This window comes from Pseudophryne corroboree, chromosome 6, assembly GCF_028390025.1.
Source record: "Pseudophryne corroboree isolate aPseCor3 chromosome 6, aPseCor3.hap2, whole genome shotgun sequence".
NCBI classification, from domain to species: Eukaryota; Metazoa; Chordata; class Amphibia; order Anura; family Myobatrachidae; genus Pseudophryne; species Pseudophryne corroboree.
Genome location: NC_086449.1, coordinates 429950214 through 429964708, shown reverse-complemented (window position 1 = coordinate 429964708; position 14495 = coordinate 429950214). Strand labels below are relative to the sequence as shown.

At 49.9% G+C, this 14495-nt stretch overlaps 1 protein-coding gene across 3 annotated transcripts in view; it reads right to left on the bottom strand.

The window, feature by feature from the left end:
- Positions 1-14495, bottom strand: part of LOC134932530 (putative nuclease HARBI1) — a 49838-nt gene that overhangs the window by 34132 nt on the left and 1211 nt on the right. For 2 of the 3 annotated variants that reach the window (XR_010179385.1, XM_063927048.1), the window contains exon 1: positions 14064-14333. The exons of the other annotated variant lie outside the window; for it this stretch is intronic. The gene's annotated coding sequence lies outside the window, so the exon portion shown is untranslated. Of the gene's footprint in view, positions 1-14063; positions 14334-14495 lie in introns of those variants that run through there. 3 annotated transcript variants of the gene reach the window in all.

Sequence of the window (14495 nt, the reverse complement as noted above, 5' to 3'; positions counted from 1 at the left end):
ATTTTCTGTGGAAAAAAGTCTCCTCAACCTGCTCAGGTGTGGTATCACTAATATTCAACACATCCCTGATAGCCTCTATCATCAATTGCACACCCTTTGCAAGAGAGGCAGACCCCCGCAACACATCCCCAGTACCGTCTGTGGTATCAGAATCGGTATCCGTATCATCTTGCATGACATGAATAAGCGCACGTTTGTGGGGGTATATAGCGGAGCGTCCTGAGGTACCAGAATCGGGCCATACTGCCATAGAGTTTTGTAATACCTGGGTTGCGGATTCATTACTTGCAACCCTATCTGAAATCTGAGAAATCCAAGATTTGATAGAGGAAAACCACTCAGGTTCCCTTGCTGGAATCTGTGCTAAACCAGTGCTATCCTGATTCTGATTAAACTGGCCGGAGGATTGATGCTGGCTGAGATCTTGGAACTCCGACAGGTTTTGTGAACAGTGTAGGGTGTAAGCGCTGGCCCAGGGCGCCCCTCACCACGCCACACTATGTACCGCTGAGCCATTCCGGAGCGCAGTTAATACTGTGCTCCTACCTTGCTGCCGCCTTCTTCACACTGGCCCCCCGCTTGCTGGGGGGGGTCGGTGTTTCACTCGCCACAATCTTCAGCTCTGTAAGGGGGTGGCGGCATGATGCTGGGGTGAGCGATCCCCTGTGGCGGGGAGCGATCTATCCCCTCAGGAGCTCAGTGTCCTGTCAGCAGAGTAAGTGGCTCAGACCCCGCAGGGCGGACACTGCTCCCCCCCTTAGTCCCACACTGCAGGGATGCTGTTGCCAGCAGCCTCCCTGTAAAACAGAAAAACTCTAAAATAACTTTTTACTAGAAAAGCTCTGGAGAGCTCCCCTAGCTGTGACCGGCTCCTCCGGCCACATTTTCTAAACAGAGTCTGGTAGGAGGGGCATAGTGGGAGGAGCCAGACCACACTCTCAAAGTGCCAATGGCTCCTAGTGGACCCGTCTATAACCCCATGGTACTAATGTGGACCCCAGCATCCTCTAGGACATAAGAGAAAAATACTTACCACGTCCGGTATTGAGATCCTCAGTGATGGGATTCCGCTGTAAGTCATGTGACCGCCTGCATTCCGACCGCCGGGATTACAAACCTAACCCAGCAGCGATGCACTACCAATTAAAAAAAAAAAGAAGAACAAACAGTGCACTGATATAACTTTGGTGCCCCATGGACTCCCCAAACGTCCAGGTAGTTGCATCCCCAGCGCCCTCTAGAGCAGCGGTTCTCAAACTCGGTCCTCAGGACACCACAGGGTTCACGTTTCCCATGTAACCCAGCAGCTGCACTGTGTATCACCAACTGTCATATTTTAAAAATCTACAGGTAACCTGCAAAACATGAACCATGTGTGGTTCTGAGGACCGAGTTTGAGAACCTGTGCTCTAGAGAGTTACGCCACTGCAAACACACCTGAACTGCTGCTGGCCTCCACTAAACAACAGTGCAGTCCATGCAGTGCAGCCGTGTGCCCACCACTCCTGAGGAGGAAAAACAGCTCCACTTCAGGCGTCTCCTCTCCTGTGTATGGCAAGAGCTCTGTGTCTGTGGAGTTGCCACAAATGCAATCCTGGGTGTCTGCGACAGTGACTGTATAGATGAAGACAGACCTGTCTCCGTCTCATAAAACAATAAAACAACCTACATCCTTCAGGTAGAGTTTCAGGGTACTCAGAATCTCCCCACCGTGCGTGCACCACTGAGTTTACACCCTGCATTTATCCTGATGTTAACAAATGTAAACCCATAGTGCGATTTTATGACATCATGCTCTAACTTAACTGGGGATTGTCGAGATGTACGAGTGATGCAGCACAAATTGAGTCATCTGCAAACAGAGAGCAGCCTCTGGGAGACATGCACACTCTTCTAGCTCGGGCATCCAGGACACCCCTTCATGCTGATCCTGAACTTCCTTTTCCTTGTGGCTGCAGTACTTGTTTCACCACCAGATGATAATGTACGGCCTGTTGCCAAATGGCCACGTTGTCTGAATTTCCACAGATTTACAGCACGATGACATGAAAAAAATTCCTGACGTAGTTGTAGCCATTAGGCAACAATATCGATAAAGGGCTAGGGATTTTGGAGTCTCCTTGACGTTTCCGGAGAGTGCACTTAGGGGGTAATTCAGAGTTGATCGCAGCAGAAAATATGTTAGCTGTTGGGCAAAACCATGTGCACTGCAGGGGGGGGCAGATATAGCATGTGCAGAGTGAGTTAGATTTGGGTGGGGTGTGTTCAAACTGAAATCTAAATTGCAGTGTAAAAATAAAGCAGCCAGTATTTACCCTGCACAGAAACAATATAACCCACCCAAATCTAACTCTCTCTGCAAATGTTGTATCTGTCCCACCTGTAGTGCACATGGTTTTGCCCAACTGCTAACAAATTTGCTGCTGCGATCAACTCTGAATTACCCCCTTAGAGTGACTGTGAATGCTACTGGGGCATGGACTGATGTCAATGAATAACCATTGGTAAAGTGGAGGTATATAGATAAAACAGAATAATACAAAAAATAGGAATTTAATACCTACCGGTTATTTATCTTCTCGTAGTCCGTACGGGATACTGGGATGACATTTGTACCATGGGGTATAGATCGGGTCCATTGGAGCCTGGCACTTTAAGAAATCAGTATGTGCCTGCTCCTCCCTTCTATGCCCCTCTACCAGACTCAGTCTAGAAAACTGTACCGAGGAGACGGACATACTATGAGAGAAGAAAATATACTACGAAAGCGGTGAGGCAACGAACCAACACACAACATCAATAAAGGATAGCAGCGCTAACCAGAACAGAGGATAGCAATGCTAACTATAACAAAGGATAGCAACGCTAACCATACAGGAACAGGCACAGCAGACCCAACCAAGAACACTTACAACCAGGTAAGCAGGAACACGAAGCACTGAGGCAAGCGCCCAGTATCCGCTACGGATTACGAGAAAAGGAATTACCGGTAGGTATTAAATTCCTATTTTCTATAACGTCCTAGGGTATACTGGGATGACATTAGTATCATGGTGAAGTCCTAAAGCTCCCAGAATAGGTGTGAGAGTGCCGAGACCCCTGCAAAACCGCCTGACCAAACTGTAGGTCATCACTGGCCAAGGTGTCGAACCTATAGAACTTTACGAACGTGTTAGAACCAGACCAAGTAGCTGCACAGCAGAACTGTAAGGCCGAGACGCCCTGGGTAGCCGCCCAGGAAGAACCCACTGACCTTGTGGAGTTCTGAATAGAACTTGGCACCGGCAATGCTTCCAAAGTATAGGCTTGTTGAATGGTAAACCTGAGCCAACAAGCAATGGACTGCTTAGAAGCAGGACATCCAATCTTGGTAGCGTCATAAAGGACAAAAAGCGAGTCAGACTTCCTGTGACGAGCTATCCTCTTGACGTAAATCCTCAAAGCTCTCACAACGTCCAAGTACTTTGGAGCAACTGATGCGTGAGACAGCATCGGAACCACTATTGTTTGATTAATGTGAAAGGACAATACCACTTTCGGCAAAAACTGCGGGTGAATCCTGAGCTCCGCCCTATCCTCGTGAAATATCAAATACTGGCTCTTACAGAATAAGGCTCCCAATTTCGGAAACACGGCTTGCAGAGGCTAAAGCCGGTAACATGACAGTCTTCCAAGTAAGACATTTAAATTCCACCCTTTGCAAGGGTTCAAACCAATCCGACTGGAGAAAGATCAAAACCACATTGAGATCCCACAGAGCCGTGGGAGGGACAAAGGGTGGTTGAATGCGAAGAACACCCTTCAGGAATGTCTGTACTTCCGGAAGTACCACCAGCTGTTTCTGGAAGAAGATGGAGAGAGACTAAAACTGAACTTTGATGGAACCTAACCGTAGGCCCATATCCATGCCTGCTTGCAGGAAGAGCAGAAAACGGCCAAGCTGAAACTCCACAGGAGAATATTTACTACCCTCACACCAAGAAACATATTTCTTCCAGATACGGTGGTAATGTTTTGATGTGACCACCTTACGGGCCTGGACCATAGTTGAAATAATCTTAGAGGGAAGACCTTTTCTGGCTAGAATCTCCCTCTCAATTTCCAAGCCATCAAACATAGCCACAGTAAGTCTGGATAGACGAACAGCACTTGTTGAAGGTCTTTGAGAAGCGGCAGAGGCCAGGGTTCCTCCAGAGACATGGTCAGGAAGTCTGTATATCAGGCCTGTCGAGGCCAATCCGGGGCAATTAGAATTGCCTGAACGCTTTCCCTTTTGAGTCTTTTTAGAACTCTGGGAATGAGAGGGATTGGAGGAAACAGGCACTTGAACTGGTAAGTCCATAGTGCCGTAAGAGCGTCCACTGCTGCAGTCTGCGGATCCCTCATTCTGGAACAGTAATGACGGAGCTTCTTGATGAGACGAGAAGCCATCAGGTCCATCTGTGGACAGCCCCACCGGTGAACCAGTTGTTGAAACACCTGTGGGTGAAGGCCCTATTCCCCCAAATGAAGGTCGTGCCTGCTGAGGAAGTCCGCTTCCCAATTGTCCACAGCTGGAATAAATATGGCTGAGATGGCCCTTGTGTTGGCTTCCACCCAGAGGAGTATCCGTGACACCTCTCGCATTGCGGCCCTGCTTTTTGTTCCTCCCTGCTGGTTTATGTACGCCACTTCTGTGGCGTTGTCCGACTGTACCTGACTGGCCTGATTTCTTAGAAGAGGCCTGCAGAAGAGCATTGTAGATTGCCCTAAGTTCCATTACGTTGATTGGCAGTGAAGATTCCAGACTTGACCACCTTCCTTGAAACTGAGCCCCCTGGGTCACAGCCCCCAAACCCTGGAGGCTGGCATCCGTTGTCAGCAGGACCTAAGATTGGGTACTGAAGCTCCGAGCCTCCACAAGGTGAGAGACCTGGAGCCACCATAACAGGGAGATCCGTGCCTTCAGCGACAAAGTTATACACTGGTGCATCTGCAGGTGAGACCCTGACCACTTGTCCAGGAGATCCAGCTGGAACGAGCGGGCATGGAATCTTCCGTACTGGATTGCCTTGAAGAAGGCCACCATCTTGCCCAGTAGGTGGATGCAAAGATGAATCAAGATCTTGCGAGGTCTGAGCACCGGACGGACCATAGCCTGGATTGTGAAGGCCTCGTCCATGGGGAGGAATACCTTCTGAGACACCGTGTCCAGTATCATTCTAGGAACTGAATTTTCTGTGACGGTTACAGGTGCGATTTTTGGAAATTTAGAAACCACCCATGTTCTGTAAGAAGGAGAGTAGCCAAGACGATGCTGTGTAGCAGACATTCCCTGGACACCGCCTTTATCAGGAGATCGTCCAAGTAGGGGACTATGTTGACTCCCAGCTTGCGCAAATGCATCATCACCTCCGCCATGACCTTTGTGAACACCCTTGGAGCTGTGGAGAGACCAATGGGTAAGGCCTGAAACTGAAAGTGGTGGTCCAGTATAGCGAACCGGAGGTAAGCCTGATTGGGAGGCCATATTGGGATGTGCAGATATGCATCCTTTAGTAGTAGTTTTTGAATGGCGTCTTGCAAGGTAACCCTTGTTATAGGTGAAGCTTGTAAGCTTGACTTGAAGAATCTGAGAGGAGGTAGTGCTTGAAATTCCAACCAGTACCCTTGGGATATTAGGTGTTAGTACTCACTGCACCGCATCTTCGGCATCTGTTAGGGATGGCGGCATGTTGCCGGCTTGTGCGCACACCCTGGGGGCATGTGAAACAGCACCTCAGGAGCTTAATGTCCTGTCAGCGGGATACGAACCATTAACCCCATAGGAAGTTGGTTCGGTCTCCCACCTAAGTTCCACGACACAGGCAGACTGATTGTCATAAAAGTTTTGAAGAAAACTCTCTGGAGCCCCAGAGGAATGCATCCAGCTCCTTGGGCACATTTTTCTAAACTGAGTCTGGTGGAGGGGCATAGAGTGGAGCAGCCAGCACACACTAATGATTTCTTAAAGTGCCACGCTCCAATGGACCTGAACTAAACCCCATGGTACCAATGTCATCCCAGTATGCCCCAGGACATTAAAGAAATAACAACGTTCTTGGTACCATTTTAACATAGTGGCTGCCCTTAGAATACAAAGCAGAATCTGCATTTATAATTGTCACAAATTATAGGCTCTGGAATAGGGGAGACAAGGGGGCAGCCCCAGCCCCCCTACCTCTTCAAAATATTCAGAGGTGTCAGTCAAAGTATTGGGTGAAGTACTGCCCCCATCTACAATTAATATGTAGTAATATGTTAATAAGCTCTCCTTTGCCCTTCCATCCCTTTCCCTCACAGAACCCGTTCACCTCCCCCAATTTCCAACTGGGTTCAGCTGAGAATGTATCCTATAAAGTATCTACCTCCTTGGCATAGCCTCAGCCAAGGTGAGCTGCAGATGTGTCAGAGCTTATCCTACAGGATAATCAGTGCAAACATGGGTCATTTTAATTCTAATACACTATCATCTGCATTCTCCAGTGTCCTCTATGCTGTTTTTAACTTAAATGTGTGTATATGTATATAATAATAGCAGTATGTAGATAGCTAGATCATGATAGATATACATCTGTCCTTCCTCACCTTTGCTGCTAGCTGCAGCAATCACAAGTCATTTGCCATGATTAGTGTATGTGTGTGTGTGTGTGTGTAGCCATGTATAAGCACCCACAATCCTTAGGATCACATGGCTGTGTAGACTGGGACGCAGTTAATTTCCCAATGGCTGCATCTGTAGCTAGATATCTCTGGTACGTGGTCCAGCAAACCCTGTAGGGCAGTGCGAAGGTGGGGGGGGGGGGGGGGGGGGGAAGGGATGAAAGACATTTGGGGCAGATTTATTAAGGCTGGAGAAGTGATAAAGCGGAAGATAAGGCACAAGCCAATCAGCTCCTGTCATTTTTCAAACGGAGCCTGGAATTTGATAGATGATTGGCGGGTGCTTTATCACCAGGCTTAATAAATCTGCCCCTCTATGATTTAGGCGCACCAAAATGAAATAATTCCTTACTCCCCAACCAAACAAGGTTGCGGCACCCGTCATCAATGACAATATGTATCGCTGCATATGGGGCTTTAACAGGAAATCTGTGCTGTCACGCCAAAATATTAGCTCACAGACGTCTTGTGACGCAGTGAAAGTCCGCCGCCTGCTCGTGTCACGAGGTATATGCTGACAGCAGCCCCCAGAGGCGTCCGCTACCTCCTCATACCCCTTTCACATCGCACAAATAACCCGGTATCGACACGGCATATTGACGTGTCGACCCGGGTCAGTGTGCGATGTGAAAGCACACTGGGCGATTTAGCGGGTCGCCTGACCCGGTAAATCTTCCCGGTAAAAATAAGATTTTACTCACCGGTAAATCTATTTCTCGTAGTCCGTAGTGGATGCTGGGAACTCCGTAAGGACCATGGGGAATAGCGGCTCCGCAGGAGACTGGGCACAAAAGTAAAGCTTTAGGACTACCTGGTGTGCACTGCCTCCTCCCCCTATGACCCTCCTCCAAGCCTCAGTTAGGATACTGTGCCCGGACGAGCGTACACAATAAGGAAGGATTTTTGAATCCCGGGTAAGACTCATACCAGCCACACCAATCACACCGTATAACTTGTGATCTGAACCCAGTTAACAGTATGATAACAGAGGAGCCTCTCGAAAAGATGGCTCACTACAACAATAACCCGATTATTTTACAATAGCTATGTACAAGTATTGCAGATAATCCGCACTTGGGATGGGCGCCCAGCATCCACTACGGACTACGAGAAATAGATTTACCGGTGAGTAAAATCTTATTTTCTCTGACGTCCTAGTGGATGCTGGGAACTCCGTAAGGACCATGGGGATTATACCAAAGCTCCCAAACGGGCGGGAGAGTGCGGATGACTCTGCAGCACCGAATGAGAGAACTCCAGGTCCTCCTCAGCCAGGGTATCAAATTTGTAGAATTTAGCAAACGTATTTGCTCCTGACCAAGTAGCTGCTCGGCAAAGTTGTAAAGCCGAGACCCCTCGGGCAGCCGCCCAAGATGAGCCCACCTTCCTTGTGGAGTGGGCATTTACAGATTTTTGGCTGTGGCAGACAGAATGTGCAAGCTGAATTGTACTACAAATCCAATGAGCAATAGTCTGCTTAGAAGCAGGAGCACCCAGCTTGTTGGGTGCATACAGGATAAACAGCGAGTCAGATTTTCTGACTCCAGCCGTCCTGGAAAGATATATTTTCAGGGCCATGACAACGTCTAGCAACTTGGAGTCCTCCAAGTCCCTAGTAGCCGCAGGCACCACAATAGGTTGGTTCAGGTGAAACGCTGAAAACCACCTTAGGGAGAAACTGAGGAGGAGTCCTCAATTCCGCCCTGTCCGAATGGAAAATCAGATAAGGGCTTCTACAGGATAAAGCCGCCAATTCTGACACGCGCCTGGCCGAGGCCAGGGCCAATAGCATGACCACTTTCCATGTGAGATATTTTAACTCCACAGATTTAAGTGGTTCAAACCAATGTGACTTTAGGAACCCCAAAACTACATTGAGATCCCAAGGTGCCACTGGAGGCACAAAAGGAGGCTGTATATGCAGTACCCCTTTTACAAACGTCTGAACTTCAGGGACTGAAGCTAGTTCTTTCTGGAAGAAAATTGACAGGGCCGAAATTTGAACCTTAATGGACCCCAATTTCAGGCCCATAGACACTCCTGTTTGCAGGAAATGTAGGAATCGACCCAGTTGAAATTCCTCCGTCGGGGCCTTACTGGCCTTGCACCACGCAACATATTTTCGCCAAATGCGGTGATAATGTTTTGCGGTTACATCCTTCCTGGCTTTGATCAGGGTAGGGATGACTTCATCCGGAATGCCTTTTTCCTTCAGGATCCGGCGTTCAACCGCCATGCCGTCAAACGCAGCCGCGGTAAGTCTTGGAACAGACAGGGTCCTTGCTGGAGCAGGTCCCTTCTTAGAGGTAGAGGCCACGGATCCTCCGTGAGCATCTCTTGAAGTTCCGGGTACCAAGTCCTTCTTGGCCAATCCGGAGCCACGAATATAGTGCTTACTCCTCTCCGTCTTATAATTCTCAGTACCTTGGGTATGAGAGGCAGAGGAGGGAACACATACACTGACTGGTACACCCACGGTGTTACCAGAGCGTCTACAGCTATTGCCTGAGGGTCCCTTGACCTGGCGCAATACCTGTCGAGTTTTTTGTTGAGGCGGGACGCCATCATGTCCACCTTTGGTTTTTCCCAACGGTTTTTAATCATGTGGAAGACTTCTGGGTGAAGTCCCCACTCTCCCGGGTGGAGGTCGTGTCTGCTGAGGAAGTCTGCTACCCAGTTGTCCACTCCCGGAATGAATACTGCTGACAGTGCTATCACATGATTTTCCGCCCAGCGAAGAATCCTTGCCGCTTCTGCCATTGCCCTCCTGCTTCTTGTGCCGCCCTGTCTGTTTACGTGGGCGACTGCCTTGATGTTGTCCGACTGGATCAACACCGGCTGACCTTGAAGCAGAGGTCTTGCTAAGCTTAGAGCATTGTAAATGGCCCTTTGCTCCAGGATATTTATGTGAAGTGATATCTCCAGGCTTGACCATAAGCCCTGGAAATTCCTTCCCTGTGTGACTGCTCCCCAGCCTCGCAGGCTGGCATCCGTGGTCACCAGGACCCAGTCCTGAATGCCGAATCTGCGGCCCTCTAGAAGATGAGCACTCTGCAACCACCACAGGAGAGACACCCTTGTCCTTGGTGACAGGGTTATCCGCTGATGCATCTGAAGATGCGACCCGGACCATTTGTCCAGCAGGTCCCACTGGAAAGTTCTTGCGTGGAATCTGCCGAATGGGATTGCTTCGTAGGAAGCCACCATTTTTCCCAGAACCCTTGTGCATTGATGCACTGAGACTTGGCTCGGTTTTAGGAGGTTCCTGACTAGCTCGGATAACTCCCTGGCTTTCTCCTCCGGGAGAAACACCTTTTTCTGGACTGTGTCCAGGATCATCCCTAGGAACAGAAGACGAGTCGTCGGAATCAGCTGCGATTTTGGAATATTGAGAATCCAACCGTGCTGCCGCAACACTACCTGAGATAGTGCTACACCGACCTCCAACTGTTCCCTGGATCTTACCCTTATCAGGAGATCGTCCAAGTAAGGGATAACTAAAACTCCCTTCCTTCGAAGGAGTATCATCATTTCGGCCATTACCTTGGTAAAGACCCGGGGTGCCGTGGACCATCCAAACGGCAGCGTCTGAAACTGATAGTGACAGTTCTGTACCACAAACCTGAGGTACCCTTGGTGAGAAGGGTAAATTGGGACATGAAGGTAAGCATCCTTGATGTCCAGAGACTCCACTGCTCTGAGTGACTCCATCTTGAATTTGAACCTCTGTATGTAAGTGTTCAAAGATTTTAGATTTAAAATCGGTCTCACCGAGCCTTCCGGCTTCGGAACCACAACAGTGTGGAATAATACCCCTTTCCCTGTTGCAGGAGGGGTACCTTGATTATCACCTGCTGGGAATACAGCTTGTGAATGGCTTCCAATACTGCCTCCCTGTCGGAGGGAGACGTCGGTAAAGCCGACTTTAGGAAACAGCGAGGGGGAGACGTCTCGAATTCCAATTTGTACCCGTGAGATACCACCTGAAGGATCCAGGGGTCTACTTGCGAGTGAGCCCACTGCGCGCTGAAATTCTTGAGACGGGTCCCCACCGTGCCTGAGTCCACTTGTAAAGCCCCAGCGTCATGCTGAGGGCTTGGCAGAGGCGGGAGAGGGCTTCTGTTCCTGGGAACTGGCTGATTTCTGCAGCCTTTTTCCTCTCCCTCTGTCACGGGGCAGAAATGAGGAACCTTTTGCCCGTTTGCCCTTATGCGAACGAAAGGACTGCGCCTGATAATACGGCGTCTTCTTATGTTGAGAGGCGGCCTGGGGTAAAAACGTGGATTTCCCAGCTGTTGCCGTGGCCACCAGGTCTGAAAGACCGACCCCAAATAACTCCTCCCCTTTATAAGGCAATACTTCCATATGCCGTTTGGAATCCGCATCACCTGACCACTGTCGTGTCCATAACCCTCTTCTGGCAGAAATGGACAGCGCACTTACTCTTGATGCCAGTCGGCAAATATCCCGCTGTGCATCACCCATATATAGAAATGCATCTTTTAAATGCTCTATAGGCAATAATATACTGTCCCTATCTAGGGTATCAATATTTTCAGTCAGGGAATCCGACCACGCCAACCCAGCACTGCACATCCAGGCTGAGGCGATTGCTGGTCGCAGTATAACACCAGTATGTGTGTAAATACATTTTAGGATACCCTCCTGCTTTCTATCAGCAGGATCCTTAAGGGCGGCCATCTCAGGAGAGGGTAGAGCCCCTTGTTTTGACAAGCGTGTGAGCGCTTTATCCACCCTAGGGGGTGTTTCCCAAAGCACCCTAACCTCTGGCGGGAAAGGATATAATGCCAATAACTTTTTAGAAATTATCAGTTTTTATCGGGGGAAACCCACGCTTCATCACACACCTCATTTAATTTCCCAGATTCAGGAAAACTACAGGTAATTTTTCCTCACCGAACATAATACCCCTTTTGGTGGTACTCGTATTATCAGAAATGTGTAAAACATTTTTCATTGCCTCAATCATGTAACGTGTGGCCCTACTGGAAGTCACATTTGTCTCTTCACCGTCGACACTGGAGTCAGTATCCGTGTCGGCGTCTGTATCTGCCATCTGAGGTAACGGGCGCTTTAGAGCCCCTGATGGCCTATGAGACGTCTGGAAAGGCTCAAGCTGAGTAGCCGGCTGTCTCATGTCAACCACTGTCTTTTGTAAAGAGCTGACACTGTCACGTAATTCCTTCCAACAGTTCATCCACTCAGGTGTCGACCCCCTAGGGGGTGACATCACTATTACAGGCAATTTGCTCCGCCTCCACATCATTTTCCTCCTCATACATGTCGACACAAACGTACCGACACACAGCACACACACAGGGAATGCTCTGATAGAGGACAGGACCCCACTAGCCCTTTGGGGAGACAGAGGGAGAGTTTGCCAGCACACACCAGAGCGCTATATATATACAGGGATAACCTTATATAAGTGTTTTTCCCCTTATAGATGCTGTATTGTTAATACTGCGCCTAATTAGTGCACCCCTCTCTTTTTTTAACCCTTTCTGTAGTGTAGTGACTGCAGGGGAGAGCCAGGGAGCTTCCCTCCAACGGAGCTGTGAGGGAAAATGGCGCCAGTGTGCTGAGGAGATAGGCTCCGCCCCTTTTTCGCAGACTTTTCTCCTGCTTTTTTATGGATTCTGGCAGGGGTTAAAATTCATCCATATAGCCCTGGGGGCTATATGTGATGTATTTTCGCCAGCCAAGGTGTTTTTATTGCTGCTCAGGGCGCCCCCCCTAGCGCCCTGCACCCTCAGTGACCGAAGTGTGAAGTGTGCTGAGGAGCAATGGCGCACAGCTGCAGTGCTGTGCGCTACCTTGGTGAAGACAGGATGTCTTCTGCCGCCGATTTTTCCGGACCACTTCTTGCTTCTGGCTCTGTAAGGGGGCCGGCGGCGCGGCTCTGGGACCGGACTCCATGGCTGGGCCTGTGTTCGATCCCTCTGGAGCTAATGGTGTCCAGTAGCCTAAGAAGCCCAATCCACTCTGCACGCAGGTGAGTTCGCTTCTTCTCCCCTTAGTCCCTCGATGCAGTGAGCCTGTTGCCAGCAGGTCTCACTGAAAATAACAAACCTAAAACTAAACTTTTCACTAAGCAGCTCAGGAGAGCCCCTAGTGTGCACCCTTCTCGTTCGTGGCACAAAAATCTAACTGAGGCTTGGAGGTGGGTCATAGGGGGAGGAGCCAGTGCACACCAGGTAGTCCTAAAGCTTTACTTTTGTGCCCAGTCTCCTGCGGAGCCGCTATTCCCCATGGTCCTTACGGAGTTCCCAGCATCCACTAGGACGTCAGAGAAAAAGAAGGGTTTTACCCGGGTTGATTACCGGGTCAGGTGCGGTGTGAATGGGAGCCGTGTCGATGCGACACGGTTCCCATTCACAAGATAGGGAGAGGCGGCGCAGGAGATGAGTTCATCTCCCGACGCCGCCTCCACCCCCGCCGCTGCTGCGCGCTCCGTTGTTATGGCAACCGACCCGGTATATTGCCGGGTTGGAAAGCCTGCAACGGAGCGCAAATGCCGGATCCCACCCGGTAAGGACATGTTTCTCTTACCAGGTAGGATCCGGCATTTGCGATCTAAATGCAGCATCAGTCAGCATGTACAGTATGTGCCTGTGGAGTGGCCATGACTGCTACGGCCACGGGCTGGCGCTTCTATGATGCCTACAGTCCCGCCCACCATTGTGACTGAGGGGTCTATTCATGAAGCAGAGAAAAGCCCTGTTTTGCGGTAAACAGGGCTTTTCTCTGCTTACCGCAATTCACAGAGCCGGTTACCGTGGAGAAGCCTCCACCAGTAACAAAGCGCTGCTACGGCTCTCTCCTTCACTGAGAGACTGTGACCTGTTTGTATATGAGGGAGGGAGGGACGGACCCACCTCCCTCCTTCGTGTGCGGGTGGCCAGAATCGTTCCTTATGACGAGCGGGTCACGGGAGCGCTGGTGTGCGGCTGTGGCATGACATACAATGAGTCATTGTGACCAGTGGCGTAACTAGAAATTTTTCTCCCCCAAGCCAAAAAATCCTTCGGCGCCCCCCCCCCCCATACACCCCGTAATTGGCACTAGCAAAGGTAGAAAAATGCGTGCGCCGCATTGCCCGTTATACATTATGCTACACACTGCAATGCCCCTGATACATTATAGCACATACAATGTCTGTGACACGGTATGACACACACCACAATGATCCTGAGACATTATACCACATACCACAATGCCCGTGATATAGTATACAACACACCGTAATGCCTGAAACATTATGACACACACCGCAATGTCCGTGATACATTATGCCACACACCGTAATGCCCATTACACATTAAGTTCTACAGTAAGGCTTCCAATTACTTTTAAATTACCTGCATGTTGCCAGGGGTTTCATGCACTTGGTTCCATGCACGGTGCCAGGATGTCATGCTCGTTGCCAGGGGTTTCATGCACTGGGTGTCATGCTCGTTGCTAGTGGGTAGTGCTTGTTGCAAGGGCCGTGCTCCCAGTGCCACATATGCTCCCAGTGCCAGATATTCCCCCACAGTGCCAGGTATATGCACCCAGTGCCAGATATTCTCCCACAGTGCCAGATATTCCCCCCCAGTGCCAGGTATATGCCCCCAGTGCCAGGTATATGCCCCCAGTGCCAGGTACATGCCCCCCCAGTGCCAGTTATATGCCCCCAGTGCCAGGTATATGCCCCCAGTGCCAGATATTCCCCCCCAGTGCCTGCTTCCCCCCCAGTGCCAGGTATATGTTCCCAGTGCCGGGTATATGCCCCCAGTGCCGGGTATATGCCC